This window comes from Numida meleagris, chromosome 1, assembly GCF_002078875.1.
Source record: "Numida meleagris isolate 19003 breed g44 Domestic line chromosome 1, NumMel1.0, whole genome shotgun sequence".
NCBI classification, from domain to species: Eukaryota; Metazoa; Chordata; class Aves; order Galliformes; family Numididae; genus Numida; species Numida meleagris.
In genome coordinates, this window is record NC_034409.1 from 16,804,238 (window position 1) to 16,831,944 (window position 27,707).

Here is a 27,707-nt window from a genome sequence, read left to right on the forward strand (position 1 = left end):
TGCCAGTTGTATCAGTAGTGACAAACACATTGCACAGGAGTGGGATAGCAGTTTCAATGCAATAAGGGAGACAGTTAATGAAAGCAGCTGAGTAAATATTTTAGAACAATTTATCCCAGTCAAATTCAGCAAATGTCTGTATTACTAAAATGAAAATATTTTTAGTCTTTGCTTTATTTATTTACTTTTTTAAAACATTATTTTGCTCTGAAACTTAAATAAGTTAATTTTAAAACTAATTTATACCCTGAACAGCCAACATCCATTATAGCATTGGCTGGGCTATGTTGTTCTCCAATTAAAAATATCAGATATGGAGGGGCATTCTGAGAGTCTGAAAAGGGCTCAGTCTGAGGATGGAAGAAGAGAAGAAAGCAGACATAATATATCACTGAAAGTACTCATTAGTCTAAGATGTAATGACATGATAGAAAAAGTGTACTCTAGGCCAGGCCACAGTTTGTTTGGAAAACATCTAAAAGTTATTTTGTTCCCCAAATAAAAATATCAGATAAGGAGGGAGATTCTGTCTTTTCCTGCAAGTACCTTAAACAATACCCAGTTTTCTCATTTCTTTCCTATTATGTAGCTACCATGTACGAAAGAGGCCATATATGCCTTTTTTTTTTCAAAGTTTAATTATGCTGTGATGCCAGTCGCTCCTGGTTGGCCAGCCAGGTAGATGGCTGTTGGAATCATCTTGTACCGCTGCTAAGTGGGAGCTCAGGAACTATGAGATTCCTATGACTCTGTCAAAACCAATTGAAATTAGCCTGTGTCTTATGGTTATGAGAATTTGACTGGCTGGTAGGTGAGCAAACAGCACAATCACATAATCCCCACTTCCTTAAGAAAGCAGGCTGAAAAAAAGAAGGCAGAAAATGGGAAGTGGAAGAAAGACCTGAGAAAGAGGGATATGACTCAAAAAAGTAGGAGGAAAAAAAGAGAAAAATAAAACCCAAAAAACATTAAATTGAGTTTCAACTGCATATATGAAAATTTTACACTGAGTTCAAAGTTGCATAGGCATAACTTTTTAAATAAAAAGATTAATTATAAGTAGATTGCATTTAAAAGAGTCATAACAGTTATAAATTAGATAACATTGCATTTAAAAGAGTCATAACAGTTATAAATTAGATAACTGAGCTTTTGTTTGTTTCTTTTTTTTTATTGTAGAATAGCTAAAATTATAGCAATGTTGGTCTTGCAAGTCACTATGCTAGCGCAGCTTGAACTGTACTTTCTTTTCCCTGCAGTGATGGGGAGCAAACCACCTCAGGTATGACTATATCATGTGTATTTCTCCCTTCTGCAGTGGTTTTCCCTTAGAGAGCTGCTCTGGAGTAGTGAGCGGTACAGCATTCTTATCCAGCCCAGCTTCATCAGCTGGCCCAGGGGCTTAGGACAGCCCTTGGAGTTGGCACAGTGTCAGTGCATTCATAGCCTTTGGTTCCTTGAAAGTGAAAAGATAACAGGATTCTTGGAAAGCTAAGTTGGATGAAGAACCATAATAGCATTTTGAAAACTCATTGCTGAAGATTTTTGCAGTACTTCAAAGAGATTTACAGAAATTATCTGTTTTCCTTTTATCAACTGGGAAAAGTATCTGGTCTCTTAGTATACACAGGTTGAATTTATAAGCCTATGACAAAGGAAAAGAGAGAAGCATAGAAAGTGAAGCCATAAACAGCCATACAACAATAAAGTTCTTCAAAATTTGTGATAAAAGAAAATTTAAGGACAAAGGACAAAGGTGATTGAACTGGAAAGGCTGCAACCTTTCAGGCACCATGTTCAACTAAAAAAGTATTTGCAGTCTAGTTAGCTATCCTACTTGAAACTTTAATTGGGGCTTACTGAAACTAAACCAGATTACACTTAATTTTCCTGTAAACATAAGACATTCATTAAGAAACTCATTAAGAACAAAAGATGATATTTCAGTGCAAACTCTTAGGCAAGGAGTTGGTTTTAACACAAATTCCACCAGTATAGAATCTCAGAATATCCCTTATTGAGTATAATATATATTTTCATTAGTACTTTTTTATAAATATTGAGAAAAACTGTATCAGTTCTTAAAGTTATAGCTCCTATATCTTCGCTTCAACAAATTACATTGTTTACTATGGCGTATGTTTGAAATCATGTGATGGCATCATGTAACAATTGTGCTTCCCTACATGGTATCCTTCCATTTAAAATCTTCACGCATGACTGTATATCACTGTTACTATCCACAGGTGATTTTCCTGTGTTATTAAGATTAAAGAGGCTTCACCTATTTTAGAAGTAAAATCTTATTAAGCACTAATTCAATTAGTGCTCTAGAGGTTGACTTTTGTCACAGCACAGAATCAATTGAACAGTCAATCCTGAACAGGAGGAACAAACCAGAAAATGAAAGGATAGAGACCTTTAAGGAATGCTGTTGACATAATCTTTTTTTTATGTCAATAGATGAAAGGCAGAGTCAGCATGCATGCACAAAGAAGTTGAGCTTATAAAAGGTAATTTGTTTTATTACTTCTGAATATTCCAGATTTTAGAGGAAGATTACTACACCCTGAGAATACATTTAGCCTAGAAAAAATATATATTTGATCATTATTTCTTTCTTCCTTTCTAAAATCCTATTATTTACAGAGGTAATACTGCAGCATTTATGCCTTTTGCAATAATTTAACTTGTTCTGAAGAGCATTTCTGTTTCTAGACCCATGTGATTCCCTGAGATAAATATTTTAAACTATACATATGTTAGTAACTTGACCCAAACAGCATATGAAATTTAACAACGAGGCTTATATCATGCATGAAGAAAACTGTGGACTGAGAAATCCATTATTCTCTTACAGGTAGAAAGCAAATCATATCAGCATGGATGACTTGTTAAAACATGTAGAACTTAGGAAAGAATTTGTTTGCAAAGATATTTTAAGGTAGAAAGATCTTTTTTTCCTGTTTTTTCTCCCCTAAAGGCTTAATAATATAATATTCCATGAATGCCTCCTCTCCGTGCCCCCAAGCCTTCTTTCCACCCAGCTTTAAAAATCTCTCTTCATATGGCAGATGTTATGGATCTTTGAGGCCCTTGGCTGAACTCTTTCTAGTATGCTTATGTACTGGAAGCTCAAGACTTGAAGCTCAGGACTGGACAGAACACTTCAATATCTCATTAGTGCTGAATAAATTGGAAGGGTCACCTCTGTCAATCTGCTGGCAATGCTCCGTATAATGCAGCCCAGGGTACTACTGACCTACTTTGCTGGAAGAATACATCACTGATTCATGTTCAACTTGACGTCCATCCACAGAATAAACATAACCAAGGTATTCTCGTATTTTTAATGATAGTTGAAATAAATGTGCAATCATCACAAATTGTAGGATAAGTTTAAAGACAGTATTAACACTGAGGCCTTCACACCAAAGTTTAAGCTAAAGCTTAAAACAACACAGTTGTCGAGCATGGATTTGGCTGGGGAGAACTCAACCATTTCACCAAGTTGAGTTTTCAATCAAACCAGTCTTATTACAAAACTCATCTCTGATCTCAATACCCCCAAAAAAATGTTTAATTTCATAGTTCAGTGCACTTCAGGATAGCAACAGACGTTTTTAATCACCACTGCAAGATCTTAAACACCACTGAGATTCACGGTCATCATTTTAAGATGAACCTAATCCATAATAACAGGAAAGTGCCTGTAACACAAAAAGCAGAAACCTGAATTCTACTTTGTATATAACTTTGGTAGTAGCAGAGCAGAATTCGGAACATAAAAAATTGGGTGGCTTCACTCACTGTTTAAAGCATGAATATTTTAGTACTCATTTCATGAACTATATAGAATCATGCTTTTGCTTTCCTTTACAAAAAAAAAATACCTAGTTTAAAATAATATTACCTTAAATTGCTTTTTAATTTTAAAATTGATATCAAATTCTTATTTCTTAAAAATACCAGTGATGATTGTCAGCTTCATTTGAAGACCTGCAAAGAGTTAAAGTAAACTACAGAGTACATTTAGAAGATAGTATTATAAATAACTTGACAAGCAGTGAGTCTTTGGGAACAGGATGTTAGTTTGTTATCATTTACAGGAGCATGCTTGGAAATTAACAGAGTTTACACTCAAAATTTCTAAATAAAATTGAGCTTTCTGACATCTGAGATCCTACAGAGACTAGCTGTGAGAGAGTTTGAAGTCTAGTTTACACACACAAGGAAAAGAGTCAACTAAAACAGTGGAGAAGTACAAGAAGGAAGATCAAGAAAGGTTAGCAATATTAAAATCTCTGTTAAAAGTTTGTCAGAATTGTTGTACACAGTATGAGTGAAAAACAAACAGTATGGGAAAACTGTCAAAGGCTGAATGAAACTGGAAAGTAGCCTAGATATCACAGCAAAGCGTGTAGAGCAGGAGAAAGCCCAACAGCTTGGGACTTGGGACTGACAGAAGAAATCCCGTATATAAAGATGAAGGAGTAAGAAGATAAGCTCCAAGTAGAAGTGGTATTTGCTGCTGTTCTTAAAGTTAAAAATAAAATTAAAAATTAATTACTAAAGAATAAATTAGCACTTTGATAGTTCTGTATACTGTCAATTTTTTACAACTTGTGTGAAAGAGGCCAAAAATAGATGTAGTTTGATTGTACTCTACAATTTTTTAATGCCAAAAAGAAACCATCAAGCCATGCACTGTTCCAGGCAAGAGTTACTTTGCAAGCTTTTAGCTGAGACTGGTTCTGTTCTTTCTAATAGGACAGCTCTATGCTGCCCTTTTCTCAGTACGTGGCAGCACTGCTGTAAGTGTGTACACTTCAAGGAGCCAAGGGAGAGAAGCAGGTTACTAGCCAAAGTAAGTACTCACAGACCCTCAGAGGGGCTTACCACTCTCCAGTGTCTTTTTTTGGAGTCTAGATTAGTGATTTAGGCGGACTGGATCATCCTGCTGAGGCTCACTGACTATACTGTAAGCGTTGCTTTGGCAAAATGAATTTCCTAATGTAGTCTGAGTATTTCAGATGGATACAACCCACAAACTTTACTGGATCTATCCCCAAAAGCCTCATCAAAAATTGTAGAAGAACTCCGTATTGCTAGTGAGCTAGGTTCCATGCACCTAGATTTGAGCTGAAATTGCTGCCTGCTTATGTATGTCGTTAGAAATTTGAAGTTGAAACTGGGGTCTCAGTGCTGCACTCACATATAAATGAATCAGCATACAACTGTAGAATCAAGATGTGATTTATTTAATTTAGTTCCCTATTCATGTTTAATATTATTATCATAAATCTTTAAGGTACAAAAGAAAATTACTTATAAATTCCTCTGGGGAGGATGGTCTATTAACATTGCTTGCAGAACCTCACACTACAGAGAGACAAACCAAATGGAACCACAGAGAGTATGCAATCAAGTAAACATTGTGTGGGAACTATGAGGATGCAGGGAAATTCAAATATTGATTCCTGAGGAAGAAAGAACAACAACAATCAGCACACAGAAAAAAAAACAAAAACAAAAACAAAAAAAACCAGAAACACAGAAATGTCAGCAGAGCTGCCTTTAGAGCTGTCACCCTCTATTTTAAATGTGAATATTACACAATAAAGGTGGAATCTAATCTATTGACTTTATGCATGTCTTACAAATAGTTTTAGTTCATCAAAATAGTGTAATCCAATATATCCAGCTTCACAGTCTAGAATAAGAAGATAAATGGTTCATTAGTGGAAGAGCATGTGAACAGATAGGAATGTTCTTGCTAACTTTAAAACATCTAGAGGAAAAAGGTGAAAAGGGAAATATCTGGTAAGATTCAATTCAGGTTCAAACATATACCTTTAAGCATTTACAGTGTTATCAACAAATGAACTAGATGCTTAACAGCGAGAGCCTATGGAAAAGTGAAGCCAAGAAAGACTGGAAAGCAATTCAGCTCATCCTAAGGCTCTAGGTTGCACTGACCACTCTATCCCATTAAAGATAGTTGGAGCTTAAACTCTTATGTAATCTACAGACATATGCAGACTTAGATTTAGATATTTTATCCTGCAGGCTGACTTTTCCCCTAAGTGTCTCACATGTGGAATACTTGCATTCCAGACTTCGTTCATCTCAAAAGGAATTGAACCTATACCTGTTACATTCAAAATCTGCAGGCTGTAGAACTGCTTCAAATGGAATGTTCTGTACTGCTCTTGTTGAAACTACTGAAGATATTCTAACCTAATCAAAATGTTAATCAAAATTCTCAGAAAAGGGCAAGACAAGTTTTCAGAGGTTCTTGATATTGAATACACATTTTATATTTGACCAAAAAAAAAAAAAAAAAAAAGAGTAGAGTCAGGTTGCTTCTCGTTTCTTTCTTTCCTGTTCCATTACTTTATATCTCTGGGCTTAACCTCCACAGGAGGAATGTTGAAGTCTGATTTAAGATATTTTATAGGCTTGGTTAGAGTAACAGTGTTAAGGTTCAGACAGAAAGCGTTCAGTCATCCTTGAATTTAATCAGAGGCTATAATGCATATACACCACTTCCTCAATGAGCACCCTGAGTGCTAAACCATTGTGCAAAAGGTAGGAACAAATGCTACGACATCAGGTGGTGGTAATTGCCATCCTGATGTCATCCAACTTCAAATTTATCCAAAAAGCCTACTTATGGTGTAGCTGATAGTTGACTCAAAAATGAACTAGTGAAGCACAGGAGGCAGACAGTCTGTATGTCTCACAGTGGTCTCATATGTAGATTTTCCTCATAAATAAGTTTACATTATTCTATTACTCAGTATTCATTCTGGACACTCTGATTATACAATCACAGAAATGTTCATGACAGACATGTTGGGGCCTCAAATATAAGGACAAACAAATGTAAGTTGGAATCTGTCAGAGGAATTGAAATTTTTCAGCAGATTAAAAGATTCATAATCATGCAAAGGCAAGAACATAAAATCTGTTTTTTCCTGCACTCCACATTATAGAAGCCTCCCTGTTCTGAAGTGTCATTCTATCAGCCTTTCAGCTGGATAACACAGAATGCTTTTAGCTAAAAAATCCAAAACCTTTGTAGAAGAAACAGTTACATGATTTTTCCTGCCTTGTTACACTTGCTTATAGACAATTATGTGCCTAGTTTCTATCAAGATGTCTTAATTTTCTGTTTTCAGGATCGTTCCCAGCAGACATTTTCTACATACTGGGTCCAGGTCATGGGAGATGCTTTTTTCTGTGCTTCTTCTCTCCAAATATTGAAGAAAGCATTGCTACTAGATCTCTCATTGTACAGAAGCAGAGAGTGAAACCTAGAAGAGCTCATACTGACTCTGAGTCTACCTTGTAACATCAAAATAGCATTGAAAATTCATTGGAAAAATGAAGGAGTGGAATGGAATAATATACATATCCTATTTCAATGACAGTGAAAGATAATAGAGCTTTCTAAAAACAAAGATTTTCACAAGCCATGCTACAAGTCAACTGTGGCATCTAAAGCTAACAACACAGTTAACCCCTTCCTCTGTGTAACCATGAAGTATGTCATTTTCCTGAGGAGGAATTAATTCTTCCCCAGTAACTTGACAGAGAGGAAAAACAAGCAGAGTCTGCAACAGAATTATGGAGTGAATCCATCTCATTTTACACTTCAGCAGCCTCCAATTGCTTTGCAAGAGTGATAATCACATGGACTAAAGAACTAAGAGAACTAGCCTCAAAGGACATTGCAATCAATTCCCTGCTAAATAAAATGTGTTTATCAGTGATGTTCATGGGAAAAGTGTCTATGGACACTATCAGCAATTTAGCCTGCAAAATGGGAGCTCACACATTTGCATCTGTGGCTATGGACACTGGAAATGCAGTTGCTATACAAAACCTCAGGTGAACTGTTTGACAAAGAATTTGAACAAGGAGGGGAGAGTTGGAGCAGAGATGAGAAAGAAGGAAGTCAAGCTTCTTTATTTTAAGAGTATTTGGGGGTAACTCAGAAATAGATTAGGGTAAATATTTTCAGCTGAAATATTAATGTAGCTGAAAATGCAGACTAATCAAAGCTGGATGTTTTTTGAAGTGATTCCAGGTCCACTAGTTAAAGGTTAAATATTTCTTTATTGATATAAAATCTTTTGCTTTTTAATGTTTAAATTTCCTTCAGCTTTGTTTTAGAAGTCATTATTTTCCTGAGATTAATTTTTGATAAAATAGCTTTCTAGTTAAAACTGTGACCAAAAAAAAATCTAAAATTTTTTTTTTTTTTAGAATTAACAGAAAACTTAGAAAATAATTCTAGTTCTGTTGAAAGTAGATGAGATTCACTAGGTAAAAAATCAACTGAGTTCAGCTGATTCCATTGACTTTCACTGACTGGCAAGGTTTGTAAATGATTGGTAAAAAAATAACAATCTCTCTTTGATCCTATAATTATACTAAATCTCTGAAAAAGGAAAAACTAGAGAAAACAATGTATCAGCAATTGGCCCAATTTCCACTAAATGTTATTTCAAAGTGGAGGGAAAGACATCACATTTAAATATATGCAAATTTACACATCTCAGTAGTGTCATGTGGAACAGGGAATTACTCAATGGATATTGATAGAAGAAAAATAAAAAGAGATAAGAAAATAGAGATATGCCAATATATCAAAATTATATTCAGAGGAAAAGCATGAAGTAAATCAGCACTACCTTCTGGTTTTATCTTGTGATCATTTACTCCAGTAAGAAAGAGATGGTCCATTTGAAATTTATTGTTGAATTTTAATTTGATACAATAAATTGCTATTTTGTGTTATAGTATTTTTATTACCTGGGAATGCAAATTTATCAAAATGGAACACAGTAATGTTTGAGTGATTATTTTTTTCAAAGTTCTTTCTATTAAGAAAAATCTGTGCTTTCATTTTTCAATCCAAATAATAAAAATAAAATTTGTAATGTTTATCTTATGTTTTTAGATGAGCTATACCTGATAGCTGACAGAAAATAATCTTCTCCATCTTCCCAGGACATTAAAGAATATAGGTTTATTTGAAACTGTTGAACATTTCATTAAAATTAGATCAATAGAAACTCTTCAGCTGAGATTTCTGTTTAATTCTTCTTCTAATATTGAACAGATTAAGGAATCAAGAGCAATTACACAGCCAAAGAAGTTAAACAGATAAATTTTCTAGCAGCTACTGAATTATTTGAAATGTTTCTGAAATTTTCTGCCATTTCTGTTGCAGAAGACCAACATTTTAAAAGTTTTTTCTTATGAACAGGATGTGCAACAAACCAAAATGGATATACATCGAACAAGCCTGACTTAGGCACTTTAGAATGCAGAACAATTTTCTAGTTTCTCCTCAGTTTAACTCCACACATTATTTTAATAAAGCTACTTCCCATTTAGGTAGTCAAGATATTTTATTTCACATTCATCTCCTTTTTAATATAGTGAGTTGAAAGTATGGTTCAAACTTGTTATACTTGCTGTTTCTGAGAAAATAAATTTCCACAGTACAGCTATATTGGTTTAGGGAGCTAGTATCACCAGAGCTTCGGCTGCATCATGATGTTGGTCAATTTTCGTTTGACATAAAGATATACTACTTGTCTGACAAAAAAGTGTCAAGGGTATGTGATCTGAAATACATTAATCAATCATATTAATTCAGTTTCTGAAAAAAAAAAAAAAAGATATCTGGGATCTACGATCAATAACCTGTACCTCTATATCAGGAAAAAACAAACAAACAAACAAAAAAAACCACAGCAATAAATTACATACTACATCTTTTATATTGAATTAAGATGCTCAGGAAAATAATACTGTAATGGTTTTAGCCTGAAAGGCCATCATAGACGAAATAAAGGATCTGAAACTTACTAAATACATATTCTGCCAAGAGTATGGAACTAGAATGAAGATATCAAATTTTATGACTAACTTCTTTTCAGTTTTAGACATGGTCAGCAACTTCTCAAAATGTATTGCTCAGAATGAAAAGCTTAGAACTTCTACATGTAATGCAAAATTCCACATTAGAAATAAATGGAAATTTTCTTCCCAATGAGAAAAGGAGACTCAGAATGTAAGTTGAAAGAATTTTGCTTGAAATGTTAAATATAAATAATAGACATGAACTCCTCCAAACCAGAGAACAGTATAAAATGAAGCGACATACTTGACGTTTTCAACATTGCTATGTGAAAGATACATATTTGTCTTAGAAGTCAAAGCAAATAGAAATCTAAAACACATTTTAAGTAAACACATGCAGGACAGAGCTAGAGTACTTTCCTCACATTAAGATCCATATTTCTTGATTCATCTGACTTGAGCTGCCTCAGAAAAATTGGTTTTCTGGCTCATTTTAATACTGTAATGTTGATAAATTAAAACTGTGAAGCGTTTGGATCTGTTTCATGTATTTGATCAGTATAATTGTATCATTTCTTCCAAAATTTGTTATTTGTCTGTAAAATGATTAAAGCACCTGCTGTTATAAGCTTCTCATTACAATTACATTGATGAGAAGTTCACATTCTTCATCTACTCAACACAAATCTGCTTTAAACAGAAAAAATGAAATAGCTGACTAACATCTGGGAAAAAATGGCACTATGATCTGATTCATAAATAAATTCTGCCGTGATGGTCTTACAGACATATAACAAAAATCTTTGGAATAGACATTTCCAGATAGATAAATTGAAAACAAGTTTATAGTAGCACAGAAATTTTGAGACTTGATTTAGATGCTTCTACAGTTGACAAAGCCTTACATAAAAGCATATATGTATGTCTGTAAAAAGACATAGAATTACTTTCTGAAGTCAAGATTAAGCAAATACTTTAGATGATAAAATGAGAATAAAATCAGATCACACAAAATAAAAAGACAAAAATCTTTTGGAACAATATTTGGAACAAAAATCAGCAATAGCTGCATAGATACACACAGAATTTTTAAGCAATTGCTTTAAAAGTAAAATTTATTACTGTAGAATTTTAACAGTAATAAAATAATAATTAATGCTTATGCAGCAGAATTCCACCTGTATGAACTGCTATTGAAAACTGTCCCAGATGTGCTATACAGATGCTATTCTTTTAAAAATTTATTACCTCATTGTAAATAGATGAAACAAACTAAATTCACACATTCATTAATGTAATGAGAAGCACTATATGGAGTAAGTGCCTTGATTCAATTTTTATTTTACTGCTTTTTAACAAAGACTTGCAGAGATGTACTCCTTTAGAAGACTTCAATTATTTTTTTTTTTAAGTCTACTTCTCTGATGACAACTGAATGAGTATAAATGCCTTTTATGTTGGGACAACTGGCTGGATAGAGGAGGGGAGGGCAATAGATCTTAATAAAAGGAGGAAGACCATCTTTTTTCATGGTCTGATAGTGACAGGACAAGGGATAATGGTTTTGACTAAAAGAGGGGAGATTTAAATTAGATGTTGGGGGAAATTTTTTACTCAGAGAGTAGTGAAGCACTGGAACAGGTTGCCCAGAGAAGCTGTGTATACCCTACCCCTAGAGGCATTCAAGGCCAGGTTGTATGGGGATCTGAGTACCCCGATCCAGGGCCTGATTTAGTGGTTGGCAACCATGACCATAGTAGGAGGCTGGAACCTGATGATCTTAAAACTCCCTTCCAATTCAAGCCATTATATGATTCTGTGATATAATAAATATTTGAGTCATTGATAAACTTAATCATTTTAGTAATTAGAAATTAAATCTGACATCAGGTAAATTCAGTAGAACCATTTCCTCACCCGCTAGATTATGTTTCAGTGTGTGCAAGAACCTTGATTTTAAGACATCAGAATTACAGTGGTTTCAGAAAGAAATACTGTATTCAAAATTGGAGCAAAAACTGGAGCATAACTTCCTTCACTTCCTTCCCTATGGTAGCTCTGCAGGGAAGGGCATGAAGTTATCAGCAGGTGTAACTACCGCATGTTCTGCTTCCCAAGGTATGTCATAGTAACTTATGATATGCTAAAACTATAAAATGTCCACAACCAAAAGAGGTAACTTGTGGTAATGTGTGTCTTATGTGCTCAAAAAGTCAAAATAGAAATGTCAAGGACAGTTTGAGATAGTGTAAGATAATGAGACTATGTTTTCAACTACACTGTTGTTGACATTCAGTTATAGAGATCGTCATTTCTCCTCTACTCTTCTGAATAAGCCTTGTTGAAAATAGTTACATAATGATACGAAAGGATATTACTGAAGTAATCCTATACCTTCGTCTGATGTGGAATAGTGTCTTCTCTTAATAAATACTCTCCATATGTTTCTGTAGAAAAACTAATATCAAGTTTGAAATTACACAAATAGAAGTTAATATGATTTAACTTCCTTTCTTGTTGTTGTTTTGTGTGTGTGTGTGTGTGTTTGTTTTATTTTTTAATTTATTCTTTGTTAAAACATGCTACAGCAAGCTATGGTTATCCCTTTTGACAGTTAGATATTTCTTCAGAACACCTTTTTCCCATTTCTCATTTCACTTTTCTAAAGAAAATTTGAGAATGGTCAGGAAATAGAAAACACTACCTATGATATCTATGATAATCCAAGATAAAACAGTGTCTACAGTAATTTCTGCTGACACTGGTAAAGGAACATGCACTGACTACATGACACTGAAATCTACAGAGTTCTTCAACCATTCAACAGAGCAGCTAAAGATTATTAGCGTTCAAGTGAGCACTACAAGACACACTACACATTAGGAGTACTGTCTGTTCTACAGCATTTAATCCAGTTTTGGAGGGAGATTTGATAACTAACTTCAGCTGTCTAAACTAATAATCTCTGCTCCTTCAAAGGTTCCTCTGAAAGAACTGTGTTGTGGGTTTGCTGCTTTCCAAAATAGTATCTGAGAGATGGGACAAAGCTCATTGTACATCTATTACTATCTGCTCCTGTCTTACAAAAGGAGGTGAGACAGCTAGCTTAGACTAGTTGCCCTACTTATGGGTGGCTGAAGTTATGTAAGATGATTCCCATCCCTGATCGCCTTCCATCAAAACGATTGTTCACATCCCCAGGGATGGCCAGGGAGGAACATGACAAATAAAAAGTTTATTTCTACTGCAAAAGTACATTATCAAACAGTTTCAACTGAGTCTTTTCTAAAAAGTTTTCATAAAATTGTTTCTTTTGCACCTGGGGATGTGAGAGGAATACTATTCTTTTGATATTAAGGCTAAAGAGTAATTGTATCTAAAGAGGTTTTGTGTCATTATATATTGTTGTGTAACAAAAATGACCATTTCACAAAAGTCCACCCCTTCAACAATCCATACCTTTGTCAGAATACCTTTGTCAGGATCCACAGGAAACAACAACAAAAAAAAACACAAAAAAAGAAAAACAAACAAAACCCCCCAAAACAGCAAACAAAGTGCCAAAACTTAAACAATTTAATATTTCAAATTACCCACTTCTTAAGAGAGGTCCTTCTTCAGGCCTACTGGCTCACTATTTGTCTGTCTGTGATAATACAAGCAGTGCACATACTTGAAATCCTAGTAAACACCAGAAAAACAGATTTATTCAGCATACATTAGCTTGTATTATCTGCATTTAACCTATATAGGTTATATTTAGGTTGTAATAGCACTGATATTGTGATAAAGCTCCAAAACAGGACATTATCCTAAAGCCCTCACAGTACAGAAATGAGGTTCTGTAATGCTTCTATAGTAATCAACAGAATTGGGGAACTTGAGATCTTTACACTATATTTGTGCCTTTCCAAGTTCTAAGAGTTTTCAAACTGAAAGGAGATCTTTATGCAATTCAAAGTGTTCTAGCATTCTTCATGCACTGTGATAATTTAATTGGGCTGTTCAATAGGGTATTAGGCTTCCTTAAAACTCCTGCAGTGCTTTAAGCTACAGGCTCCGAGAAAGTAACGTTTGTCTGGCCCCAGGCTGCCAAACTGTGTATAAGGCTTTCCTCATGTTGAAGTTTGCAATGAACTGTTTACAAAAACATTTTTACATCTGTCTTCCACAATTCTTCATGTACTCTGATGTGGCTCTTCACATATACCCAGACATGTGAAGTTGGGTGGGGTGACTGAAGACACTTCTCAGATAAGGAGAAAAGATTCCATTTATCCATTTATCCATCCATCCATCCATCCATCCATCCATCCATCCATCCATCCATCCATCCATCCATCCATCCATCCATCCATCCATCCATTTCTATGGTAGTTGAAGAATTTAGTATTCAAGGCTAAATTAATCTAAACATTTCCACAGTAAAATAGCGGTGTTTTAAATACATTCCAGACATTCACTTCTTATGCAACTTGTGCAGGTAATTTAATTAATAAAAGTTTCAGACAAAACCCATCTGCTGCTTTGTTTAAAGGAAAAAAATATAACTTTTAAAACTATTTATTTATTTTTTATTATTGTTACATGATGGTGATTCCTTTAACAGACTAGTTAATAATGTTATACCATTCTGGGCTTGATAAGCTTTGTAGCAGATAGTAGTATTAGTTGTTTTTATGTGCTGTGAATGCCTAGGATTATGCCATGACATAGACATGACTAGTTTTCCAGTTGATAATCAGAAATGTGAAATATTTTTTTAATCTTTTAAAAGAAAGCCAAGATTGATGTCAGAAGATTATTGTTCAAAATGTTTCCTTGGTGCTTGAAAAGAGTTTTGCAATATTGTCTCACATGCATCCTGAAAATACCGCTTCAAAGTTTTTTATATTCATCTACCCTCTTGTGGATGACTTTGACCCTGACTTTAGAAATCACTCTTACCCTGCATTTTACCATCTGTATGTTATGGGCTTTGCTATAAAGAGAGGTTCTTCTATCAAATCCACATGCTGTTAGGAAGTGGACAGATATTGTGATTGTTTTCTCTGTTCCAGGCATTTACCATTTGGGAGTTCTTGTGAATTGGGCTTGTTCTCTTGATATTTATCCACATAAATAACTGAGATGTATCAACCTCCTCTAAAAGAGTTTAGGTGGTCAATAAGCAGGTTTTATCTGTTCAGTTTGCAAGTACTTTGGGAGATTTACTGCTCTTCATCTGTCTTGATGGAAGAGATCACATTTTTATCAAACTCAGAAGTGACAACATTTACAAGGCTCTATTTTGTTGATAATTTTCTTTTATTCAACTTCACATAATGCTGGTTACATATTTAATTATCACAATGGAGATTCAAAGCTGAAAGTGGCAATAATTAATGTGCCTCAGACATGAGAAATATGGGTGTGATTTCTACATTCTGGCTTGATAGCAGGCTGAGGATTTTCTTAAAACAACTCCTAATGCTTACTTAGGTCTCTTCATTTTATACAGAATTTACTGAAATATTTTATTCAGTCTCACATTTTCATTCAAATATTGAAGCCTGATGTTCTCTAGGATTTTCAGCTAAGGCCTAGGGGACAGTGATTCAAGTGTCTCTGATTAGTGTCTAGTGTCATTTTAGATGCCCTAATATAGCTTGCCTGTTTTTCAGCTGATTCCCTATCACAAATCCTTAGTATTGCCACTCAGAAGGATTCTTCGAGCATTCATTTTTCTTGACTGAAGTTGAGCAATTTGCATGACTTCACTCAGATCCTCCTTTCTACTCTTTTTCTGGTTCTCATTTTTTTGTGTTACCTAGACTATTTTTCTTGCATTTTACAGCCTAGTTCATGTCAGTACCCAACACCAAGCTATATTATGACCAATGTTTATTTCCTAGAGAAGAAATACTACTGTGTTTCAACAAGAGTACTTTGACTAGGTCTGTGAGAGCATTTTCTTCATCTCTACTTGGAAGCAAGTGATTCTCTTCCTTGAGAGGCCTCACTACTAATCAGTTGACAGATTCCATGATCGCCTCCAACTCCAAAAGAAATAGTGTTTATGAATTTTAGAATAACTGAAAGCGCAACTTGAATTCACTTCTTCAGTCTCTTCTACAGTGAATTCTTGGCATCTTATTAAGGTCTTTAACTGAGCTTGGTGATCTCTGAACAGTTTTGTTTTTTTTTTCTCTGATATTTTTAATTCTAGTTCTCTGAATAGTTTGTTGTTGTTGTTGTTGTCAGTTTTATTACCTTTAACCACAAGTGCTATAATATTACTTATGGCAAAAAAGAAATATTCTCAGAAGCTCCTTAACATTGTTTTCCATCCAAGGTATCCTTTGTAAAAATACTTACAGATAGTCTTACCCCCTCTTTTTCTAGGTTTCAGTCTATGAGGGTTTTAGAAATAATAATGAGTGCTTTTAGAATTTCTTTGATCCATTCTGATATATATGAGAATTACTAGCAGTTCTGTATTTTTTTTCTTCATTGTGGCAAATATTAAACATTTTATTGAGTTGTATACTTTAATATCAAAATATTTTCCTACATATCAAATAACCATGTCTATAAAACACAGTGTCTAAAGGTCAACATACTTTTCTGTTGGTATCATTAGCTCATCCATAATGCTTAATGTTCTCCACGCAATGCAAAATCTTTGAACTTATTTGCACTAAAAAGATCTGGAAAATATTTGGTTGTTTGAGCATGTACTTTTTATTTTTCTTTAAAGAACTTCTTTAATGAATGAGGATGTAGAAACAGGAACTTGCAGATCTGAGTATGCAATTGCACTTACAGAAATTAGAACCTAAACAAAAATCTCTTTATTACCTGGAGTCAAACCCACGACTTCACTAATGTCTAAACTTACACTGTATATTCTTAGCCCTGTTACAGATCTGTGTTAACATTTCGAGTCTTGCAGCGATCATGTACTGAAGACCAAGCACTTAGATTTCATGCTTAGCTTTCCAAATATTTTTTTAAGGAATTCATATCTGATCTAATGGTAGACAGTTACAATCTAAGATGAATTCATGTATAACTCAGACAATTCAAGCGTATGTGAATAAAACAGATTTAGTGTAAGTTATTTTTTTTTTCCATGCGCTGTATTTTTATTAATCAGTTGCATTCACAGATTGCTGTGGTATACAAGAGAAGAAACACACTCTCCTTTGGGGAGTCATTGCTTGATTGTTTTCTTTTTTCAGTAACTCTATAATGAAAGTCATGCAGAATGACATTGTTGTCTGACAGGTGCCCTTCAGGTGTAGAAACTATGACTTTTTAGTAATACATCTGGTTTTTCCAGATCTGTTAACTTGGAGAGGTTTGCTGGAGGCCCTCTGAACTAATGGAAAACCTTTTGAATGTTTGGCAAAGTTGACCTTACTACTCACAGTTATACAAAACAGCAAACCACATAAAACTTGGCAACCTATTAGATGTTATGTAGAGATACCTGTCTCTGCACATGTCTGTCTCACTTCTGTCTTTTTTCCTCTCCTATTTTTGTTTCTCTTCTCTCACTTTAAGTCTTTATATTTCTTCTGCTTAGGAGTAAACTTAGCAAGAAACATTAACCCCCTACCACTCTCTCTTCTTTTTTAATATATAGCATTCCAGAAGTAGCTCGTAGATTAAAGAGCTCCAATCCATTTGTCATGCTTGGAGTGAAAAGCAAAATTTACTGTCATTACTAATGTGATTCCTAAGATTAGTGAAGATGTTCAAAAATATGAAGCCTCACCTCCCCACAGCAAAAAACAAAACAATGACTCTAAGAACTCCTCAATCCCTGTCCCAAGCATGGGCTTTCAGAGATATTTCCTACACATAATATCAATCAGTCATTAAAATCTCCTTCAATTCTTTTCCTGTTCCATTATTTTTGTGTTCCATTATTTAGTGATAGGACAAGGGGGAACAATTTTAAACTGAAAGAAAAGAGATTTAGATTAGATTTTGGGGGAAGAATTTCACCGAGATGGTGGTGAGGCTCTGGCACAGGATGCCCAGAGAATCTGTGGATGCCTCATTTCTGGAGGTTCTCAGTGCCAGGTTGTATGGGTCCCTGGGCAGCCTGAGCTGGCGGGTGGCAGGGGGTTTGGAACTAGAAGATTTTTGAAGTCCCTTCTAACCCAAGCCACTCTATAATATTTTATTGTACTTTTAGCCCCATAGTATGGAAACAGAAGTGTAAAACATAGAAGAATTTCAGAAAAATATGTGAGACATTTAACTGAGATCCAAAAATTAAATGTTAAGGAGGATTGAAATTAAATACCCAAATCTCTATTTTCTCCTTCCTCATTCCAGTTTCTTATATTGCTATATTTGTAAAGTTAGCTTGCCAAATTTGTGATCATGTGTGTTATTTGTGTAATAATGATTTGAAGATGCAATTGGAATGAGAATCAGCTTTTCTTACCATGGTTGTAAACAATACTATATGGAGGACAAACATTCACCAGATGCAGGGAACAAAGGTGTGCCAAAGGTTAAATTGTGGATTTTTAAAATTTATTTAATTATTTTGGATGGGGTAATGGTGAAAAATGGAAACTAGAAGAAACACAAAACAAATTACTAAGGACAAGTGCAGACTGACCTGAATCTATTCTACTCATTCTCTAAGCAAGCCAACAGCCAGCCACATCCTAGGCAGAAGCTGCACTGCTGCATTGGCCGCGCGTTGTTGTGGTTAGCTCCTGAGAGGTAGGGTGTATTAGTCTAGGCTCAGTGACACTCTATCACAGCCACGTGGCTTTTGGATGGGAGCTGGAGTAAAGCCAGACAGCTTGCAGGGTGGGCAGAATGAATTTCGGTCTGCCTGCATCTGTCTGTGTAGATGTGCCAGATGCTTAGAAAAGGATGGGTTTTTTGTATGTGTTGAAAGGAGGAAATAATCTGTTTGTTAGTTTGTTTCCAAATGTAGTTTCTTTATTGAGGCACAATACAGAGTTACAAGTGAAATCTCCCCTGAAACAAAAGTCTCACTGAGTGTATGACTACAAGTCTTCTCCCATCACAACACAGAAACCAACATCCAAGGTATCTTCCAGAATTCTTTTAGCATTAGAGGAGAGTTCCTTACATTTGTATTTAACAATCACAGATTTTGAATAGTTCAAAATAGGTTTAGTGTGAGAAGCAAAATAAGCTTTTCTGAGGAAAAAATAAGGAACAGAATAGCTCTGTTGCAGGAAAGAGCTCTGACAGATCTGATAGCAGAGGAGAAGGAAGGCAGTAGGCCAAGCACCACAGGGAAGAAGGGAAGACATGGTACTCGTCTGTAGTTAGTTCTCTGTACTGTTAACTATAGTAGAGTTGGCCAGCTACATAGGTACAGGTGACCAGACTGATTTCCAATCTACTTTGGAATCCACCTGGAAGTCAAGAAAAATGAGGTGCTAGATGCTTTCTCCTATCAGGTGATATGGAGGATTAGCTGCAGAAGGCCTGGATATGGCTGGAAACTATACCTCTGCCTTTCTCCACTGTCTCTCACACACAACACGTGTGCATCTGCAAACATGGCTTCATCATTGTGCCCCCAGTGATGCACCACTAAGTGGAATCTCCTTTCACACATATGAAGATGGAAAAGAAAACTCATTTTTCATTAACCAGAGAACAATCATGGCAAACAGCAAGAAGCAATCAGACCTATTTTTTTGGAGTAATGCCTTTCCATTTGCATCTGTTAGGAGAAAAATTACAGTAATCATAGAACACCCATACAGCTTCCAGAGATTGGCATGTTTCTACTAACAGTGACCAACGAAAGAATACAGCCTTTGATTATAACTCCATATCTCCATGTTATCAGATGCAAGACTGTTTAGAGTAATATGAAAACCCAGTGTGGTATCGTGATTCAAAGACTTACACACACAAAAAAAAAAAAAAAAAAAAAAAAAAAAAAAAAAAAAAAAAATCCTTGTTCAGATTTTCTCTCCTTTACAACTAAAGACAAATGAAAAAGAAAGAAAGAAAAGAGTGGTGAGATGATATTTTCATATAATGAACAGGTTCAAATTTGATGTTTATTGTTTCAGATGAATAAATTAATAATGAATAGCTGTTTATGTTAGGCTATATGAATTATGACACTCAAAAGGAGTGCTTAAGATTGCATTTGAATTGCATGAATTTTAATTATAAAGCAGTACTATTCATAAACTAGCCAGACCCAAACCAGGATAGAAAAAAGAAAACTGATCTTATTATTCTTCGCAATGGTTGCTAAGTCTTGGCACAAATTAACTTTTATTTTAGAAAAGTGACAAATTAGGGTTGTGATGAGCAAACAATTTAGCTTACTGAAAGTCAGTTACAATGCCCTGTTTCTAAGACATCCTGTACTGGAATAAAAAGACTAATAAAGTACATACTGTAAGTATGCTGTAACCAATATACATAATAATAGAATCATAGATTTATTACAGTTGGAAAAGATCATTTAGACCAATCATCCACCTACCACCAATACTGCCCACTAAAGCATGTCCCTAGCTACCACCTTTACACATTTCTTCAACACTTCCACAGACAGTGACTCCACCACCTCCCTGGGCAGCCTATTCCAGTGCTTCACCTCTCTTTAAGGGTATCCTTAGTTGTTTAAGCAGATGACAATTCCTTGATAAACATTTACATCTAACATTTTCATTATCTAATTCTCATGATCAGGGTTGCAGAAAAATTTACATTAATTTAGGATTTGCATCTAAAGTCCTCTTCTGAAGGTAGCTGTATCCACTTTCTCTTATGAAATGAGTAAACTTTTCCATCATGTAGAAAAGGTAGTAGGTGTACACTCATTTCAGTCTGAATGGACCTGAATTCTCAAGAATGTCCAAATCCCATCTCTATACATCAGTCTGGATAAATTTTTGTTGGATCCTTGCTCCTGAGCCAACTGAATTCGAGATTCATTGACATATACTTGTGGCTAGCCTGGAACAAGGAAAAATTTTAGCTGTTCCACCACCATTTCCCTCTCTCATCCAAACCCATGAAATGTTGTATCAGTAACAGGGAATAACAGGATGTTTTGTTTTCAGGACCCTCAGCACTGGGTTTCACAAAACCTTCATCTTTTTCACTTTGTCTCCTAAACTGGTACAGCATTTATTTTAAAAGTGTTAGCACAAAATGGTTTTCTTTAGTACAGAAATCTGCTTCTTTTCAGAGTGCTCAGAGCCTGACTCATTTTCTTATTAAAAGTTCTAAATGTCCAGTGCCATTGAAATTGCTAGATATTTTGATTTATAAAATTAGATCTTCAAGAGGAATTAGGGACATATAAGTATTTTATACTTAATAAATAAAATGTGATATATTATGCACATACTGAATGACATCACAAAAGTTTAAAATCATAAAATAATATAAAGCATAAAAACAATTTATCATTTTTCCAGCTCAAAATATCTACGTCACCTTTTTCAATGTTTCTAGCTTAAGGATATTTTGAGAGATTTTTTCCAGTTGCAGTTAAAATGCATTGTGAACTATTATCATACAAGTGTTAGTGAAATATTCCATTTAAGATAGTTCTCTTTTAGATACAGAGAATAGATTTGCCTTAAAGATGGATCAATTTTCTAAACTGCTGTTATTACCGTAGGTCAAGCCTTTCTAATATTAAGCTGCTGCAACCTATATATACACACATACAAAGTCAAATTTAAGTCCGTCACATGGAAAAATACTGAATTAAAATGCCTTTAATACTTCACATGAGCAACAGCATTTTCCATGATGAGGTTTCCCTTTTTAAAGCACTTATGGATCATCATTGTGGGAAAACTAAATAGTTTTAACTGGAAACACAAACCTCATCACAATACATTTTTGTTTTTTTTCTTTTCTTTCTTTTTTTTTTTTTTTCTTTTGGTGACAGATCAGTTACCTGTTAATAACCAGGTGGGACAGATGTGTCAGTCTCAGACCATCTCTAATAGAAAATGGATGAATATTCACTTGCCTAGATAATGTAGGTATATTATTTTGATAGAAGAGCAGTTATTTAATGTCATTGGTGATGAATGGCACAAGAACAGTTAGGAGGGAAATAATAGTGATAATTTGTCAAAGATGCTAAGTGAGAGAGTGGTAGGGCAAGTGAGGTAGAATTATACACTATGTAGTTAGAATAACGTGATATAGCTCTGGAGGGTTGGAGAATATCATAGTAGGGCACAAAACAAACAACAACATCAAAAAAGGAAACAGGAAAACACTAGAGGACAGAGAAAAAAAAATAGGAAAATATATGTCCTTGAAATTCTTCTGCTGCAATATAAATGAACTCTAAAAATAAGTGCAATAATAATTATGGAAATATAGCAAAAAGTAAGTTACACCAATCATAAAGATAGATCAGAAAAGTAGTGTAGTGGATGTTCTTAATGTCAAGGGAGGGAATAAATACAGTAAGACGTGATTTTATGTAGCATTCTCTTGGATTAAATCTTCCTCATTTACTGAATTTACATGTTTCAGTACAATCACTGAGTAGGCAAAAACAAAATACATGAGAACAGAAAGGCATTCTTCTTGAAGATTTCAAACAATTTGTGATAATTTCTAACTTTTAAAAGATCTCTTTACAGACATGACTATTCAGGACATTTGAGGATTTTAAAACATAATAGGTACTTGGAAATTAGATTTTTTATTCAAAAAAATAAATACAACTAGAAGTTTAGACTATGCAAATCTTTCAATGCAACCAACAGAAATTGAAAAATCTGACTGCTATGAATAACCAGTTATGAGTTATGAGAGGAATGAGAAGCACTGTTTTTAATACAGTTGTCCTTTGAAAGACTCCAGTTAGTTCATTCAGTTTTTCACCAAATAAAATAATTTTAGCAAAAAATAGAACTCAATGCTACTCAGTCTTCCCCATAGGAAGTTCGACCTCCTTCTCTAGAACAGCTATGAGAACACTTACAAGACGATACAGGAATTTCTCTGAAGCCTCACCATCTTCTCACTTTTTAGGTGATTATGTCCTTTATTGCTAAGAAAGCTGTCTCTATGCTTTTTCAAATGCATAGACTTCTGACAGAGTTACCTAGGCACAATACCTAATATAAGTGCCTAGCATTTCTCTGCTCATATCATTTATGCACTGGGATAAAGTAAGGATTATCCTCCTGAGATAAATACAATATCACTACTGTAAAATCAATGAGACAGAATAGTCAGCTTTCTCTTCCCTGCTCCGGCCACCATCATGCAATATGTTACATTTTCTTTTTCAGCCGAGTTCTGATATATAGAATTTTTTTTTCTTTTGGAGTAAGAGATGGGGAAAAAAAGGAGAAGGAATTGAAGGTATTAATAATGGTTACATAAATTTTGCCAGTACAGTTCTCTCCAGAGTGAAGAGATGAGCCAGAAAGTCATGATCTGTCTCCTATAATCCAATTTATTTTTTCCCCACATTGAAAATAGGCTTTTCTTGTTGGATCAGAGAAAAAGAAATGGTAGTAATAGATTTTCTGTGTGTATACAATATAGATTACTAAATCTGTTCCTGTGCACTTATTTTTCTGCTTGTATTTATGCATTCTTGTTTAGATTACTGTCAACAGGTGTAATCAAGTGTATGGAGTCATGTTGAGAGGCAGCCTTGCTGTGACAGAGCAGAGGCTTCCTCCTGAAGAACCAGCACACGTAAAGCTCTGCAAACAGCAGAATTTACTTGGCACCTATGCCCTAGTGAAGCTGACACACCACCTTGTGTGTGGGCACAGTGCCATCCTGACAGATGGGGATGAGTACTAGCAGCCAAGAGACCATGTCTGAGCATCAAATATGTTTGTGGAGGGCAGGATTCCCAGCTAGAATTGTCAAAACAGCTGTTTGACCTGAGTTTTGTGTGCCTACAGGTTAGGTAGAATATGCCTTTGCTAATTCATCACTGATCTTGATTAATTTTTTAGGAGTTTCTGCTGTATCAGCCAGTCTTTGGGGTTCTGAACTACCACTTTGTGCAAAGTGAAATCAGTCGCATCTCCTTTTCGTCTTAGGAAAATTGTGTCAGAATAGGATGCAAAGTAAGTCTTGAAGTAAACTATGAGGAAGAACCCCATACCGTGCTTTCCCAATTTAATTATTTTGTTAGATGTAATCATTCAATATTTGATATTAACTCATAATAAAAGCAGCGTATTTAAGATTTCATACATTAAGAACTGTAAGAGTTGTTTAAAATTATTTATCACTGTTCACAAAGTAACAACAAAAACAATCAGGGATGAAAATGGTCAGATCACTAAAATAATTGTTTCAAATTTCTGTACCTGTAATAACAATATCTACAACTTTCAGTTACATAAGAACAAAATAGAGTATTTCCCACTAGTTAGAACAGCTTCAATGAATTATTAATTTTAAAATAAATCTATTTTTTCATCATTTCTTAATCATCTCTTTCAGAGATGATTTCAAGCATGACTCTTTTATGACTACTACTAACACAATCTTTGTAATTTCTTTTTATAAAACTTCAGTTTCTATGACTCTAGTGAATAGCTTCATAATGACTGTGAAGTGCTTCTTTTTTGTTTAAGGACAAAAAGATTGCCTTTCTATAGGTTTTATCATAGCCACTGCTCTTTGTCATTATTATAGCTCCAAGTGTATTACTAACTATCACTTTACTAGGATTGTAAAGTGGCTTCTGTATCTACTGTCCCAGTGTGCAGCCCTTGAGTATTTACAAACATCAGGTTAACAGCTGAACACCTTTATCTTTTAAAATAATAATAAAATAGTAATATAAAAGAAAATAAAATTGTTCATTAAAGACTTATTTCACTGTAAAACCTTGTAGAAGTACTGACCTCACATAACAGGTATAATTTCAGATCACAGAGGACACTGCATTGTAATTTATGGAATGAGGTTAAGACATTCATACCCAAGCTTCTAAAATTGTGTACTCCAGTAAATGTCCTGCCTTCATATTTTCTGTCAGGTGACACTTGTTCCCTCAGTAAAATCTTTTAGAAGGACAATGCTGACCTTGAGCAGCAATAGGGAATTGTATTTCTTAATAAGGACACAAATGGTGCTGACAGCTCAGGCTACTGCTTGCATAACCAAGGGGAAAATGTTTAGAGCAGGGGGTTAATGTGTAGTAAACATTACGTACAGTTTCTTATTGAAGAATGTTGAAGATGACAGACAATGAGAGACTGGGAAATTTAGATTTGTAAGACAATCTGCTACAAATGCACCTCTGTAACAACACAACTCAGGAGACCCAGGCTCTTTGAAACAAAGGTTGAGTAAGCAACCTTAGTCAGCAAATAAAAGCTTAGTGGGGAGAGAAAATCAAATTTGTCCAATTCATAAATCTGTATAAGGATTAGAAATCACTGTTTTCTGTTTCCCTGCTTTGACTTCTCCTGTCAAGACAGACTGCCAACAATGTTTGCAGCCACTGAGACATACATTGACTGTATGGATGATTGTTAACCTTTCTGTGGTATATTAACCATCATTTCAGTAACATTTTATACTCAGAAGGATACCACGCTCCCAGTTTGTCTGTAGCTTCTTTCCGTATCTTGCTTGACATAGAATCATAGAACCATCCACTAAGACGTTGTCCACTTCCCCTCCTGACAGCATGACTGTTGTATCAGGCGTGTTACGGGGCACTCGGGTATGTGACGTGGAAGGCCCTTCCTCATATGCTTGCTATTGGTTCACCTACTTTACTTGAATCCGTGTCGTAGGAAGGAGAGGCTGTCCTTCTTTGTTTTCATAACAAAGGGCACAACAACTCCATGTATGGCCTTTCGGAAGTGACAGGTCAGAAGCGGGAGATTTAATATGGTTGGCCAGTAGCTCGCGTGAGCTTCTGGAACAGTCTAGTAAAAAGATAAGAAATACTATATAGTTCTGTAGCTTTTAACAATAAATGCCATTTTGCCACTCATCATTGATGTGTAAACGCGACGAGGTGGCCGGGGACAGAAAGTAGTCCTTGCGGGCAGGGTGACAAGTTACGAACGGAATATCAGATGCGGTGTTCGCCACACATGACATTTCAACACCATACATTAGACAGCTCTCCAGCTTGCTAGTGCAACTATAGTTGCCTGCAGTAAATGCAGTTACACCAGTATAAAGTCACTGAGAAAAACTGTGTCCACCTTCTGTTCCCAGCACTAACGCTACCATTCAGTGGCATCTTCACATGATCAACTTACTCATCCTTCCAAACGGACAAACGGCCTCAAGAAAATAACCATTTCTGTCATGCCAACTCTCACTGTGAAGTTAAAGACAAAAGCCAAATGAAAACGGGCTACAGTAACTATAGCTATTAGTGAGTAAGCAGCTGGAAATGCAATTATACCAATATAGTTATACATTAAGCTCTGAGAAGATATAGAATGGAAAGTAAAACAATAGTAAAAACCATGATTAACAAGAAGTTTAAGAGAGAGTCAGGTTTGGTTATGTAAGGAAGGATTGTGAGTAGGATCTTAGTGAATAAATGTGATAAAATACTATCTCATAATTTTAATTTGAAACCAGATGTTTAGGAAGACAACTGGAGCACCAAAATCTGGCAAAATATGTTGAATTTGTGAAACAATTAACCCAAGCAATTTGAAGAAGTATAAATGAAGCCACAGGCAGTGGAAAAACACATAGCCCAACACAATTTGGCAGTAAAAACAACAAAACTATAGCAGTTACATCACCCATCTTTCAGGGCTTTGTCAGAGTTGTGCAGCATGACAGCAATCACAAGTCAAGTCGACAAGTACTGTTAGCTCTAAGAAATTCCTTACAGGATCAAAGTAGACAGTTGGAACCAAATATCAATAGATATTAACTGATATTAAAAAGAATCCAGCCAAAACTCCTTAAATTTCTTCCACTGCCTACGATGTGAGTAATTCTTGGATGGATATCCAATACCAAATACTTCTGTGATGCATAGATTGTATTTTTTTTATATCAGATAAAATAGAATATGAGACTCATCAAAACTGCAAACTGGTATAACTGCTCTTGTAACTGTTGTCTGTTCAAAATGTAAAGAGTGGTTTGTATAGAAGAGGTACTAACAAGAAATAATAGTATATACTTCAAAAAAGACCTAAGTTCTATCCCTTGGTATGTTTTATATCTGTACAGGTAGATAATACTATCAAAAAAGTGACTGCATAATATTTACTGCCCCTGCCAAAAACAAACAAACAAAAAATGCTGCTATTTGTTGAAGAAAATATGAGATATGATGCTTGTGGTTCACCATATCATGCCATACACACATAACACATGTGCAGTGTAACAAAATCCAGAGAGAAGAGCTTGCAAGTGTCATACAGGTGACAGAAATGTGATCTGAGATCAGCAGATTTACTTTTTCAGATCAAATGCATAATGGTTTGTTATTTAGTTTACTTCATAGACAAATAACTGCAGTTCCCTTTTATATTAATACAATTCATTCATTGTTAATCTTGTTATATTTTAGTAGGAAAAAAAGATACAGTAAATGTACCTTTGAAGTTTCTCTACAGAGAGCTATCTGGATTGCTGATCCATGCTATACAAGAGGGCATAAGCAATCAGAAGCACAGCTGTGACTGACTCTCTGGATCTTGGTTCTTCTAGATTTCACTAGATGCTCTTGAGCACCCAAGTCAACCTTTTATTAACATTACAGTTAATTTTTGTAGTAGTTTACATTACACCACTCTCAGGAAACAACAGAGGTTTCAGTTCTTTATTTGCCATTCCCTATCTTCTGTCATTTGGTT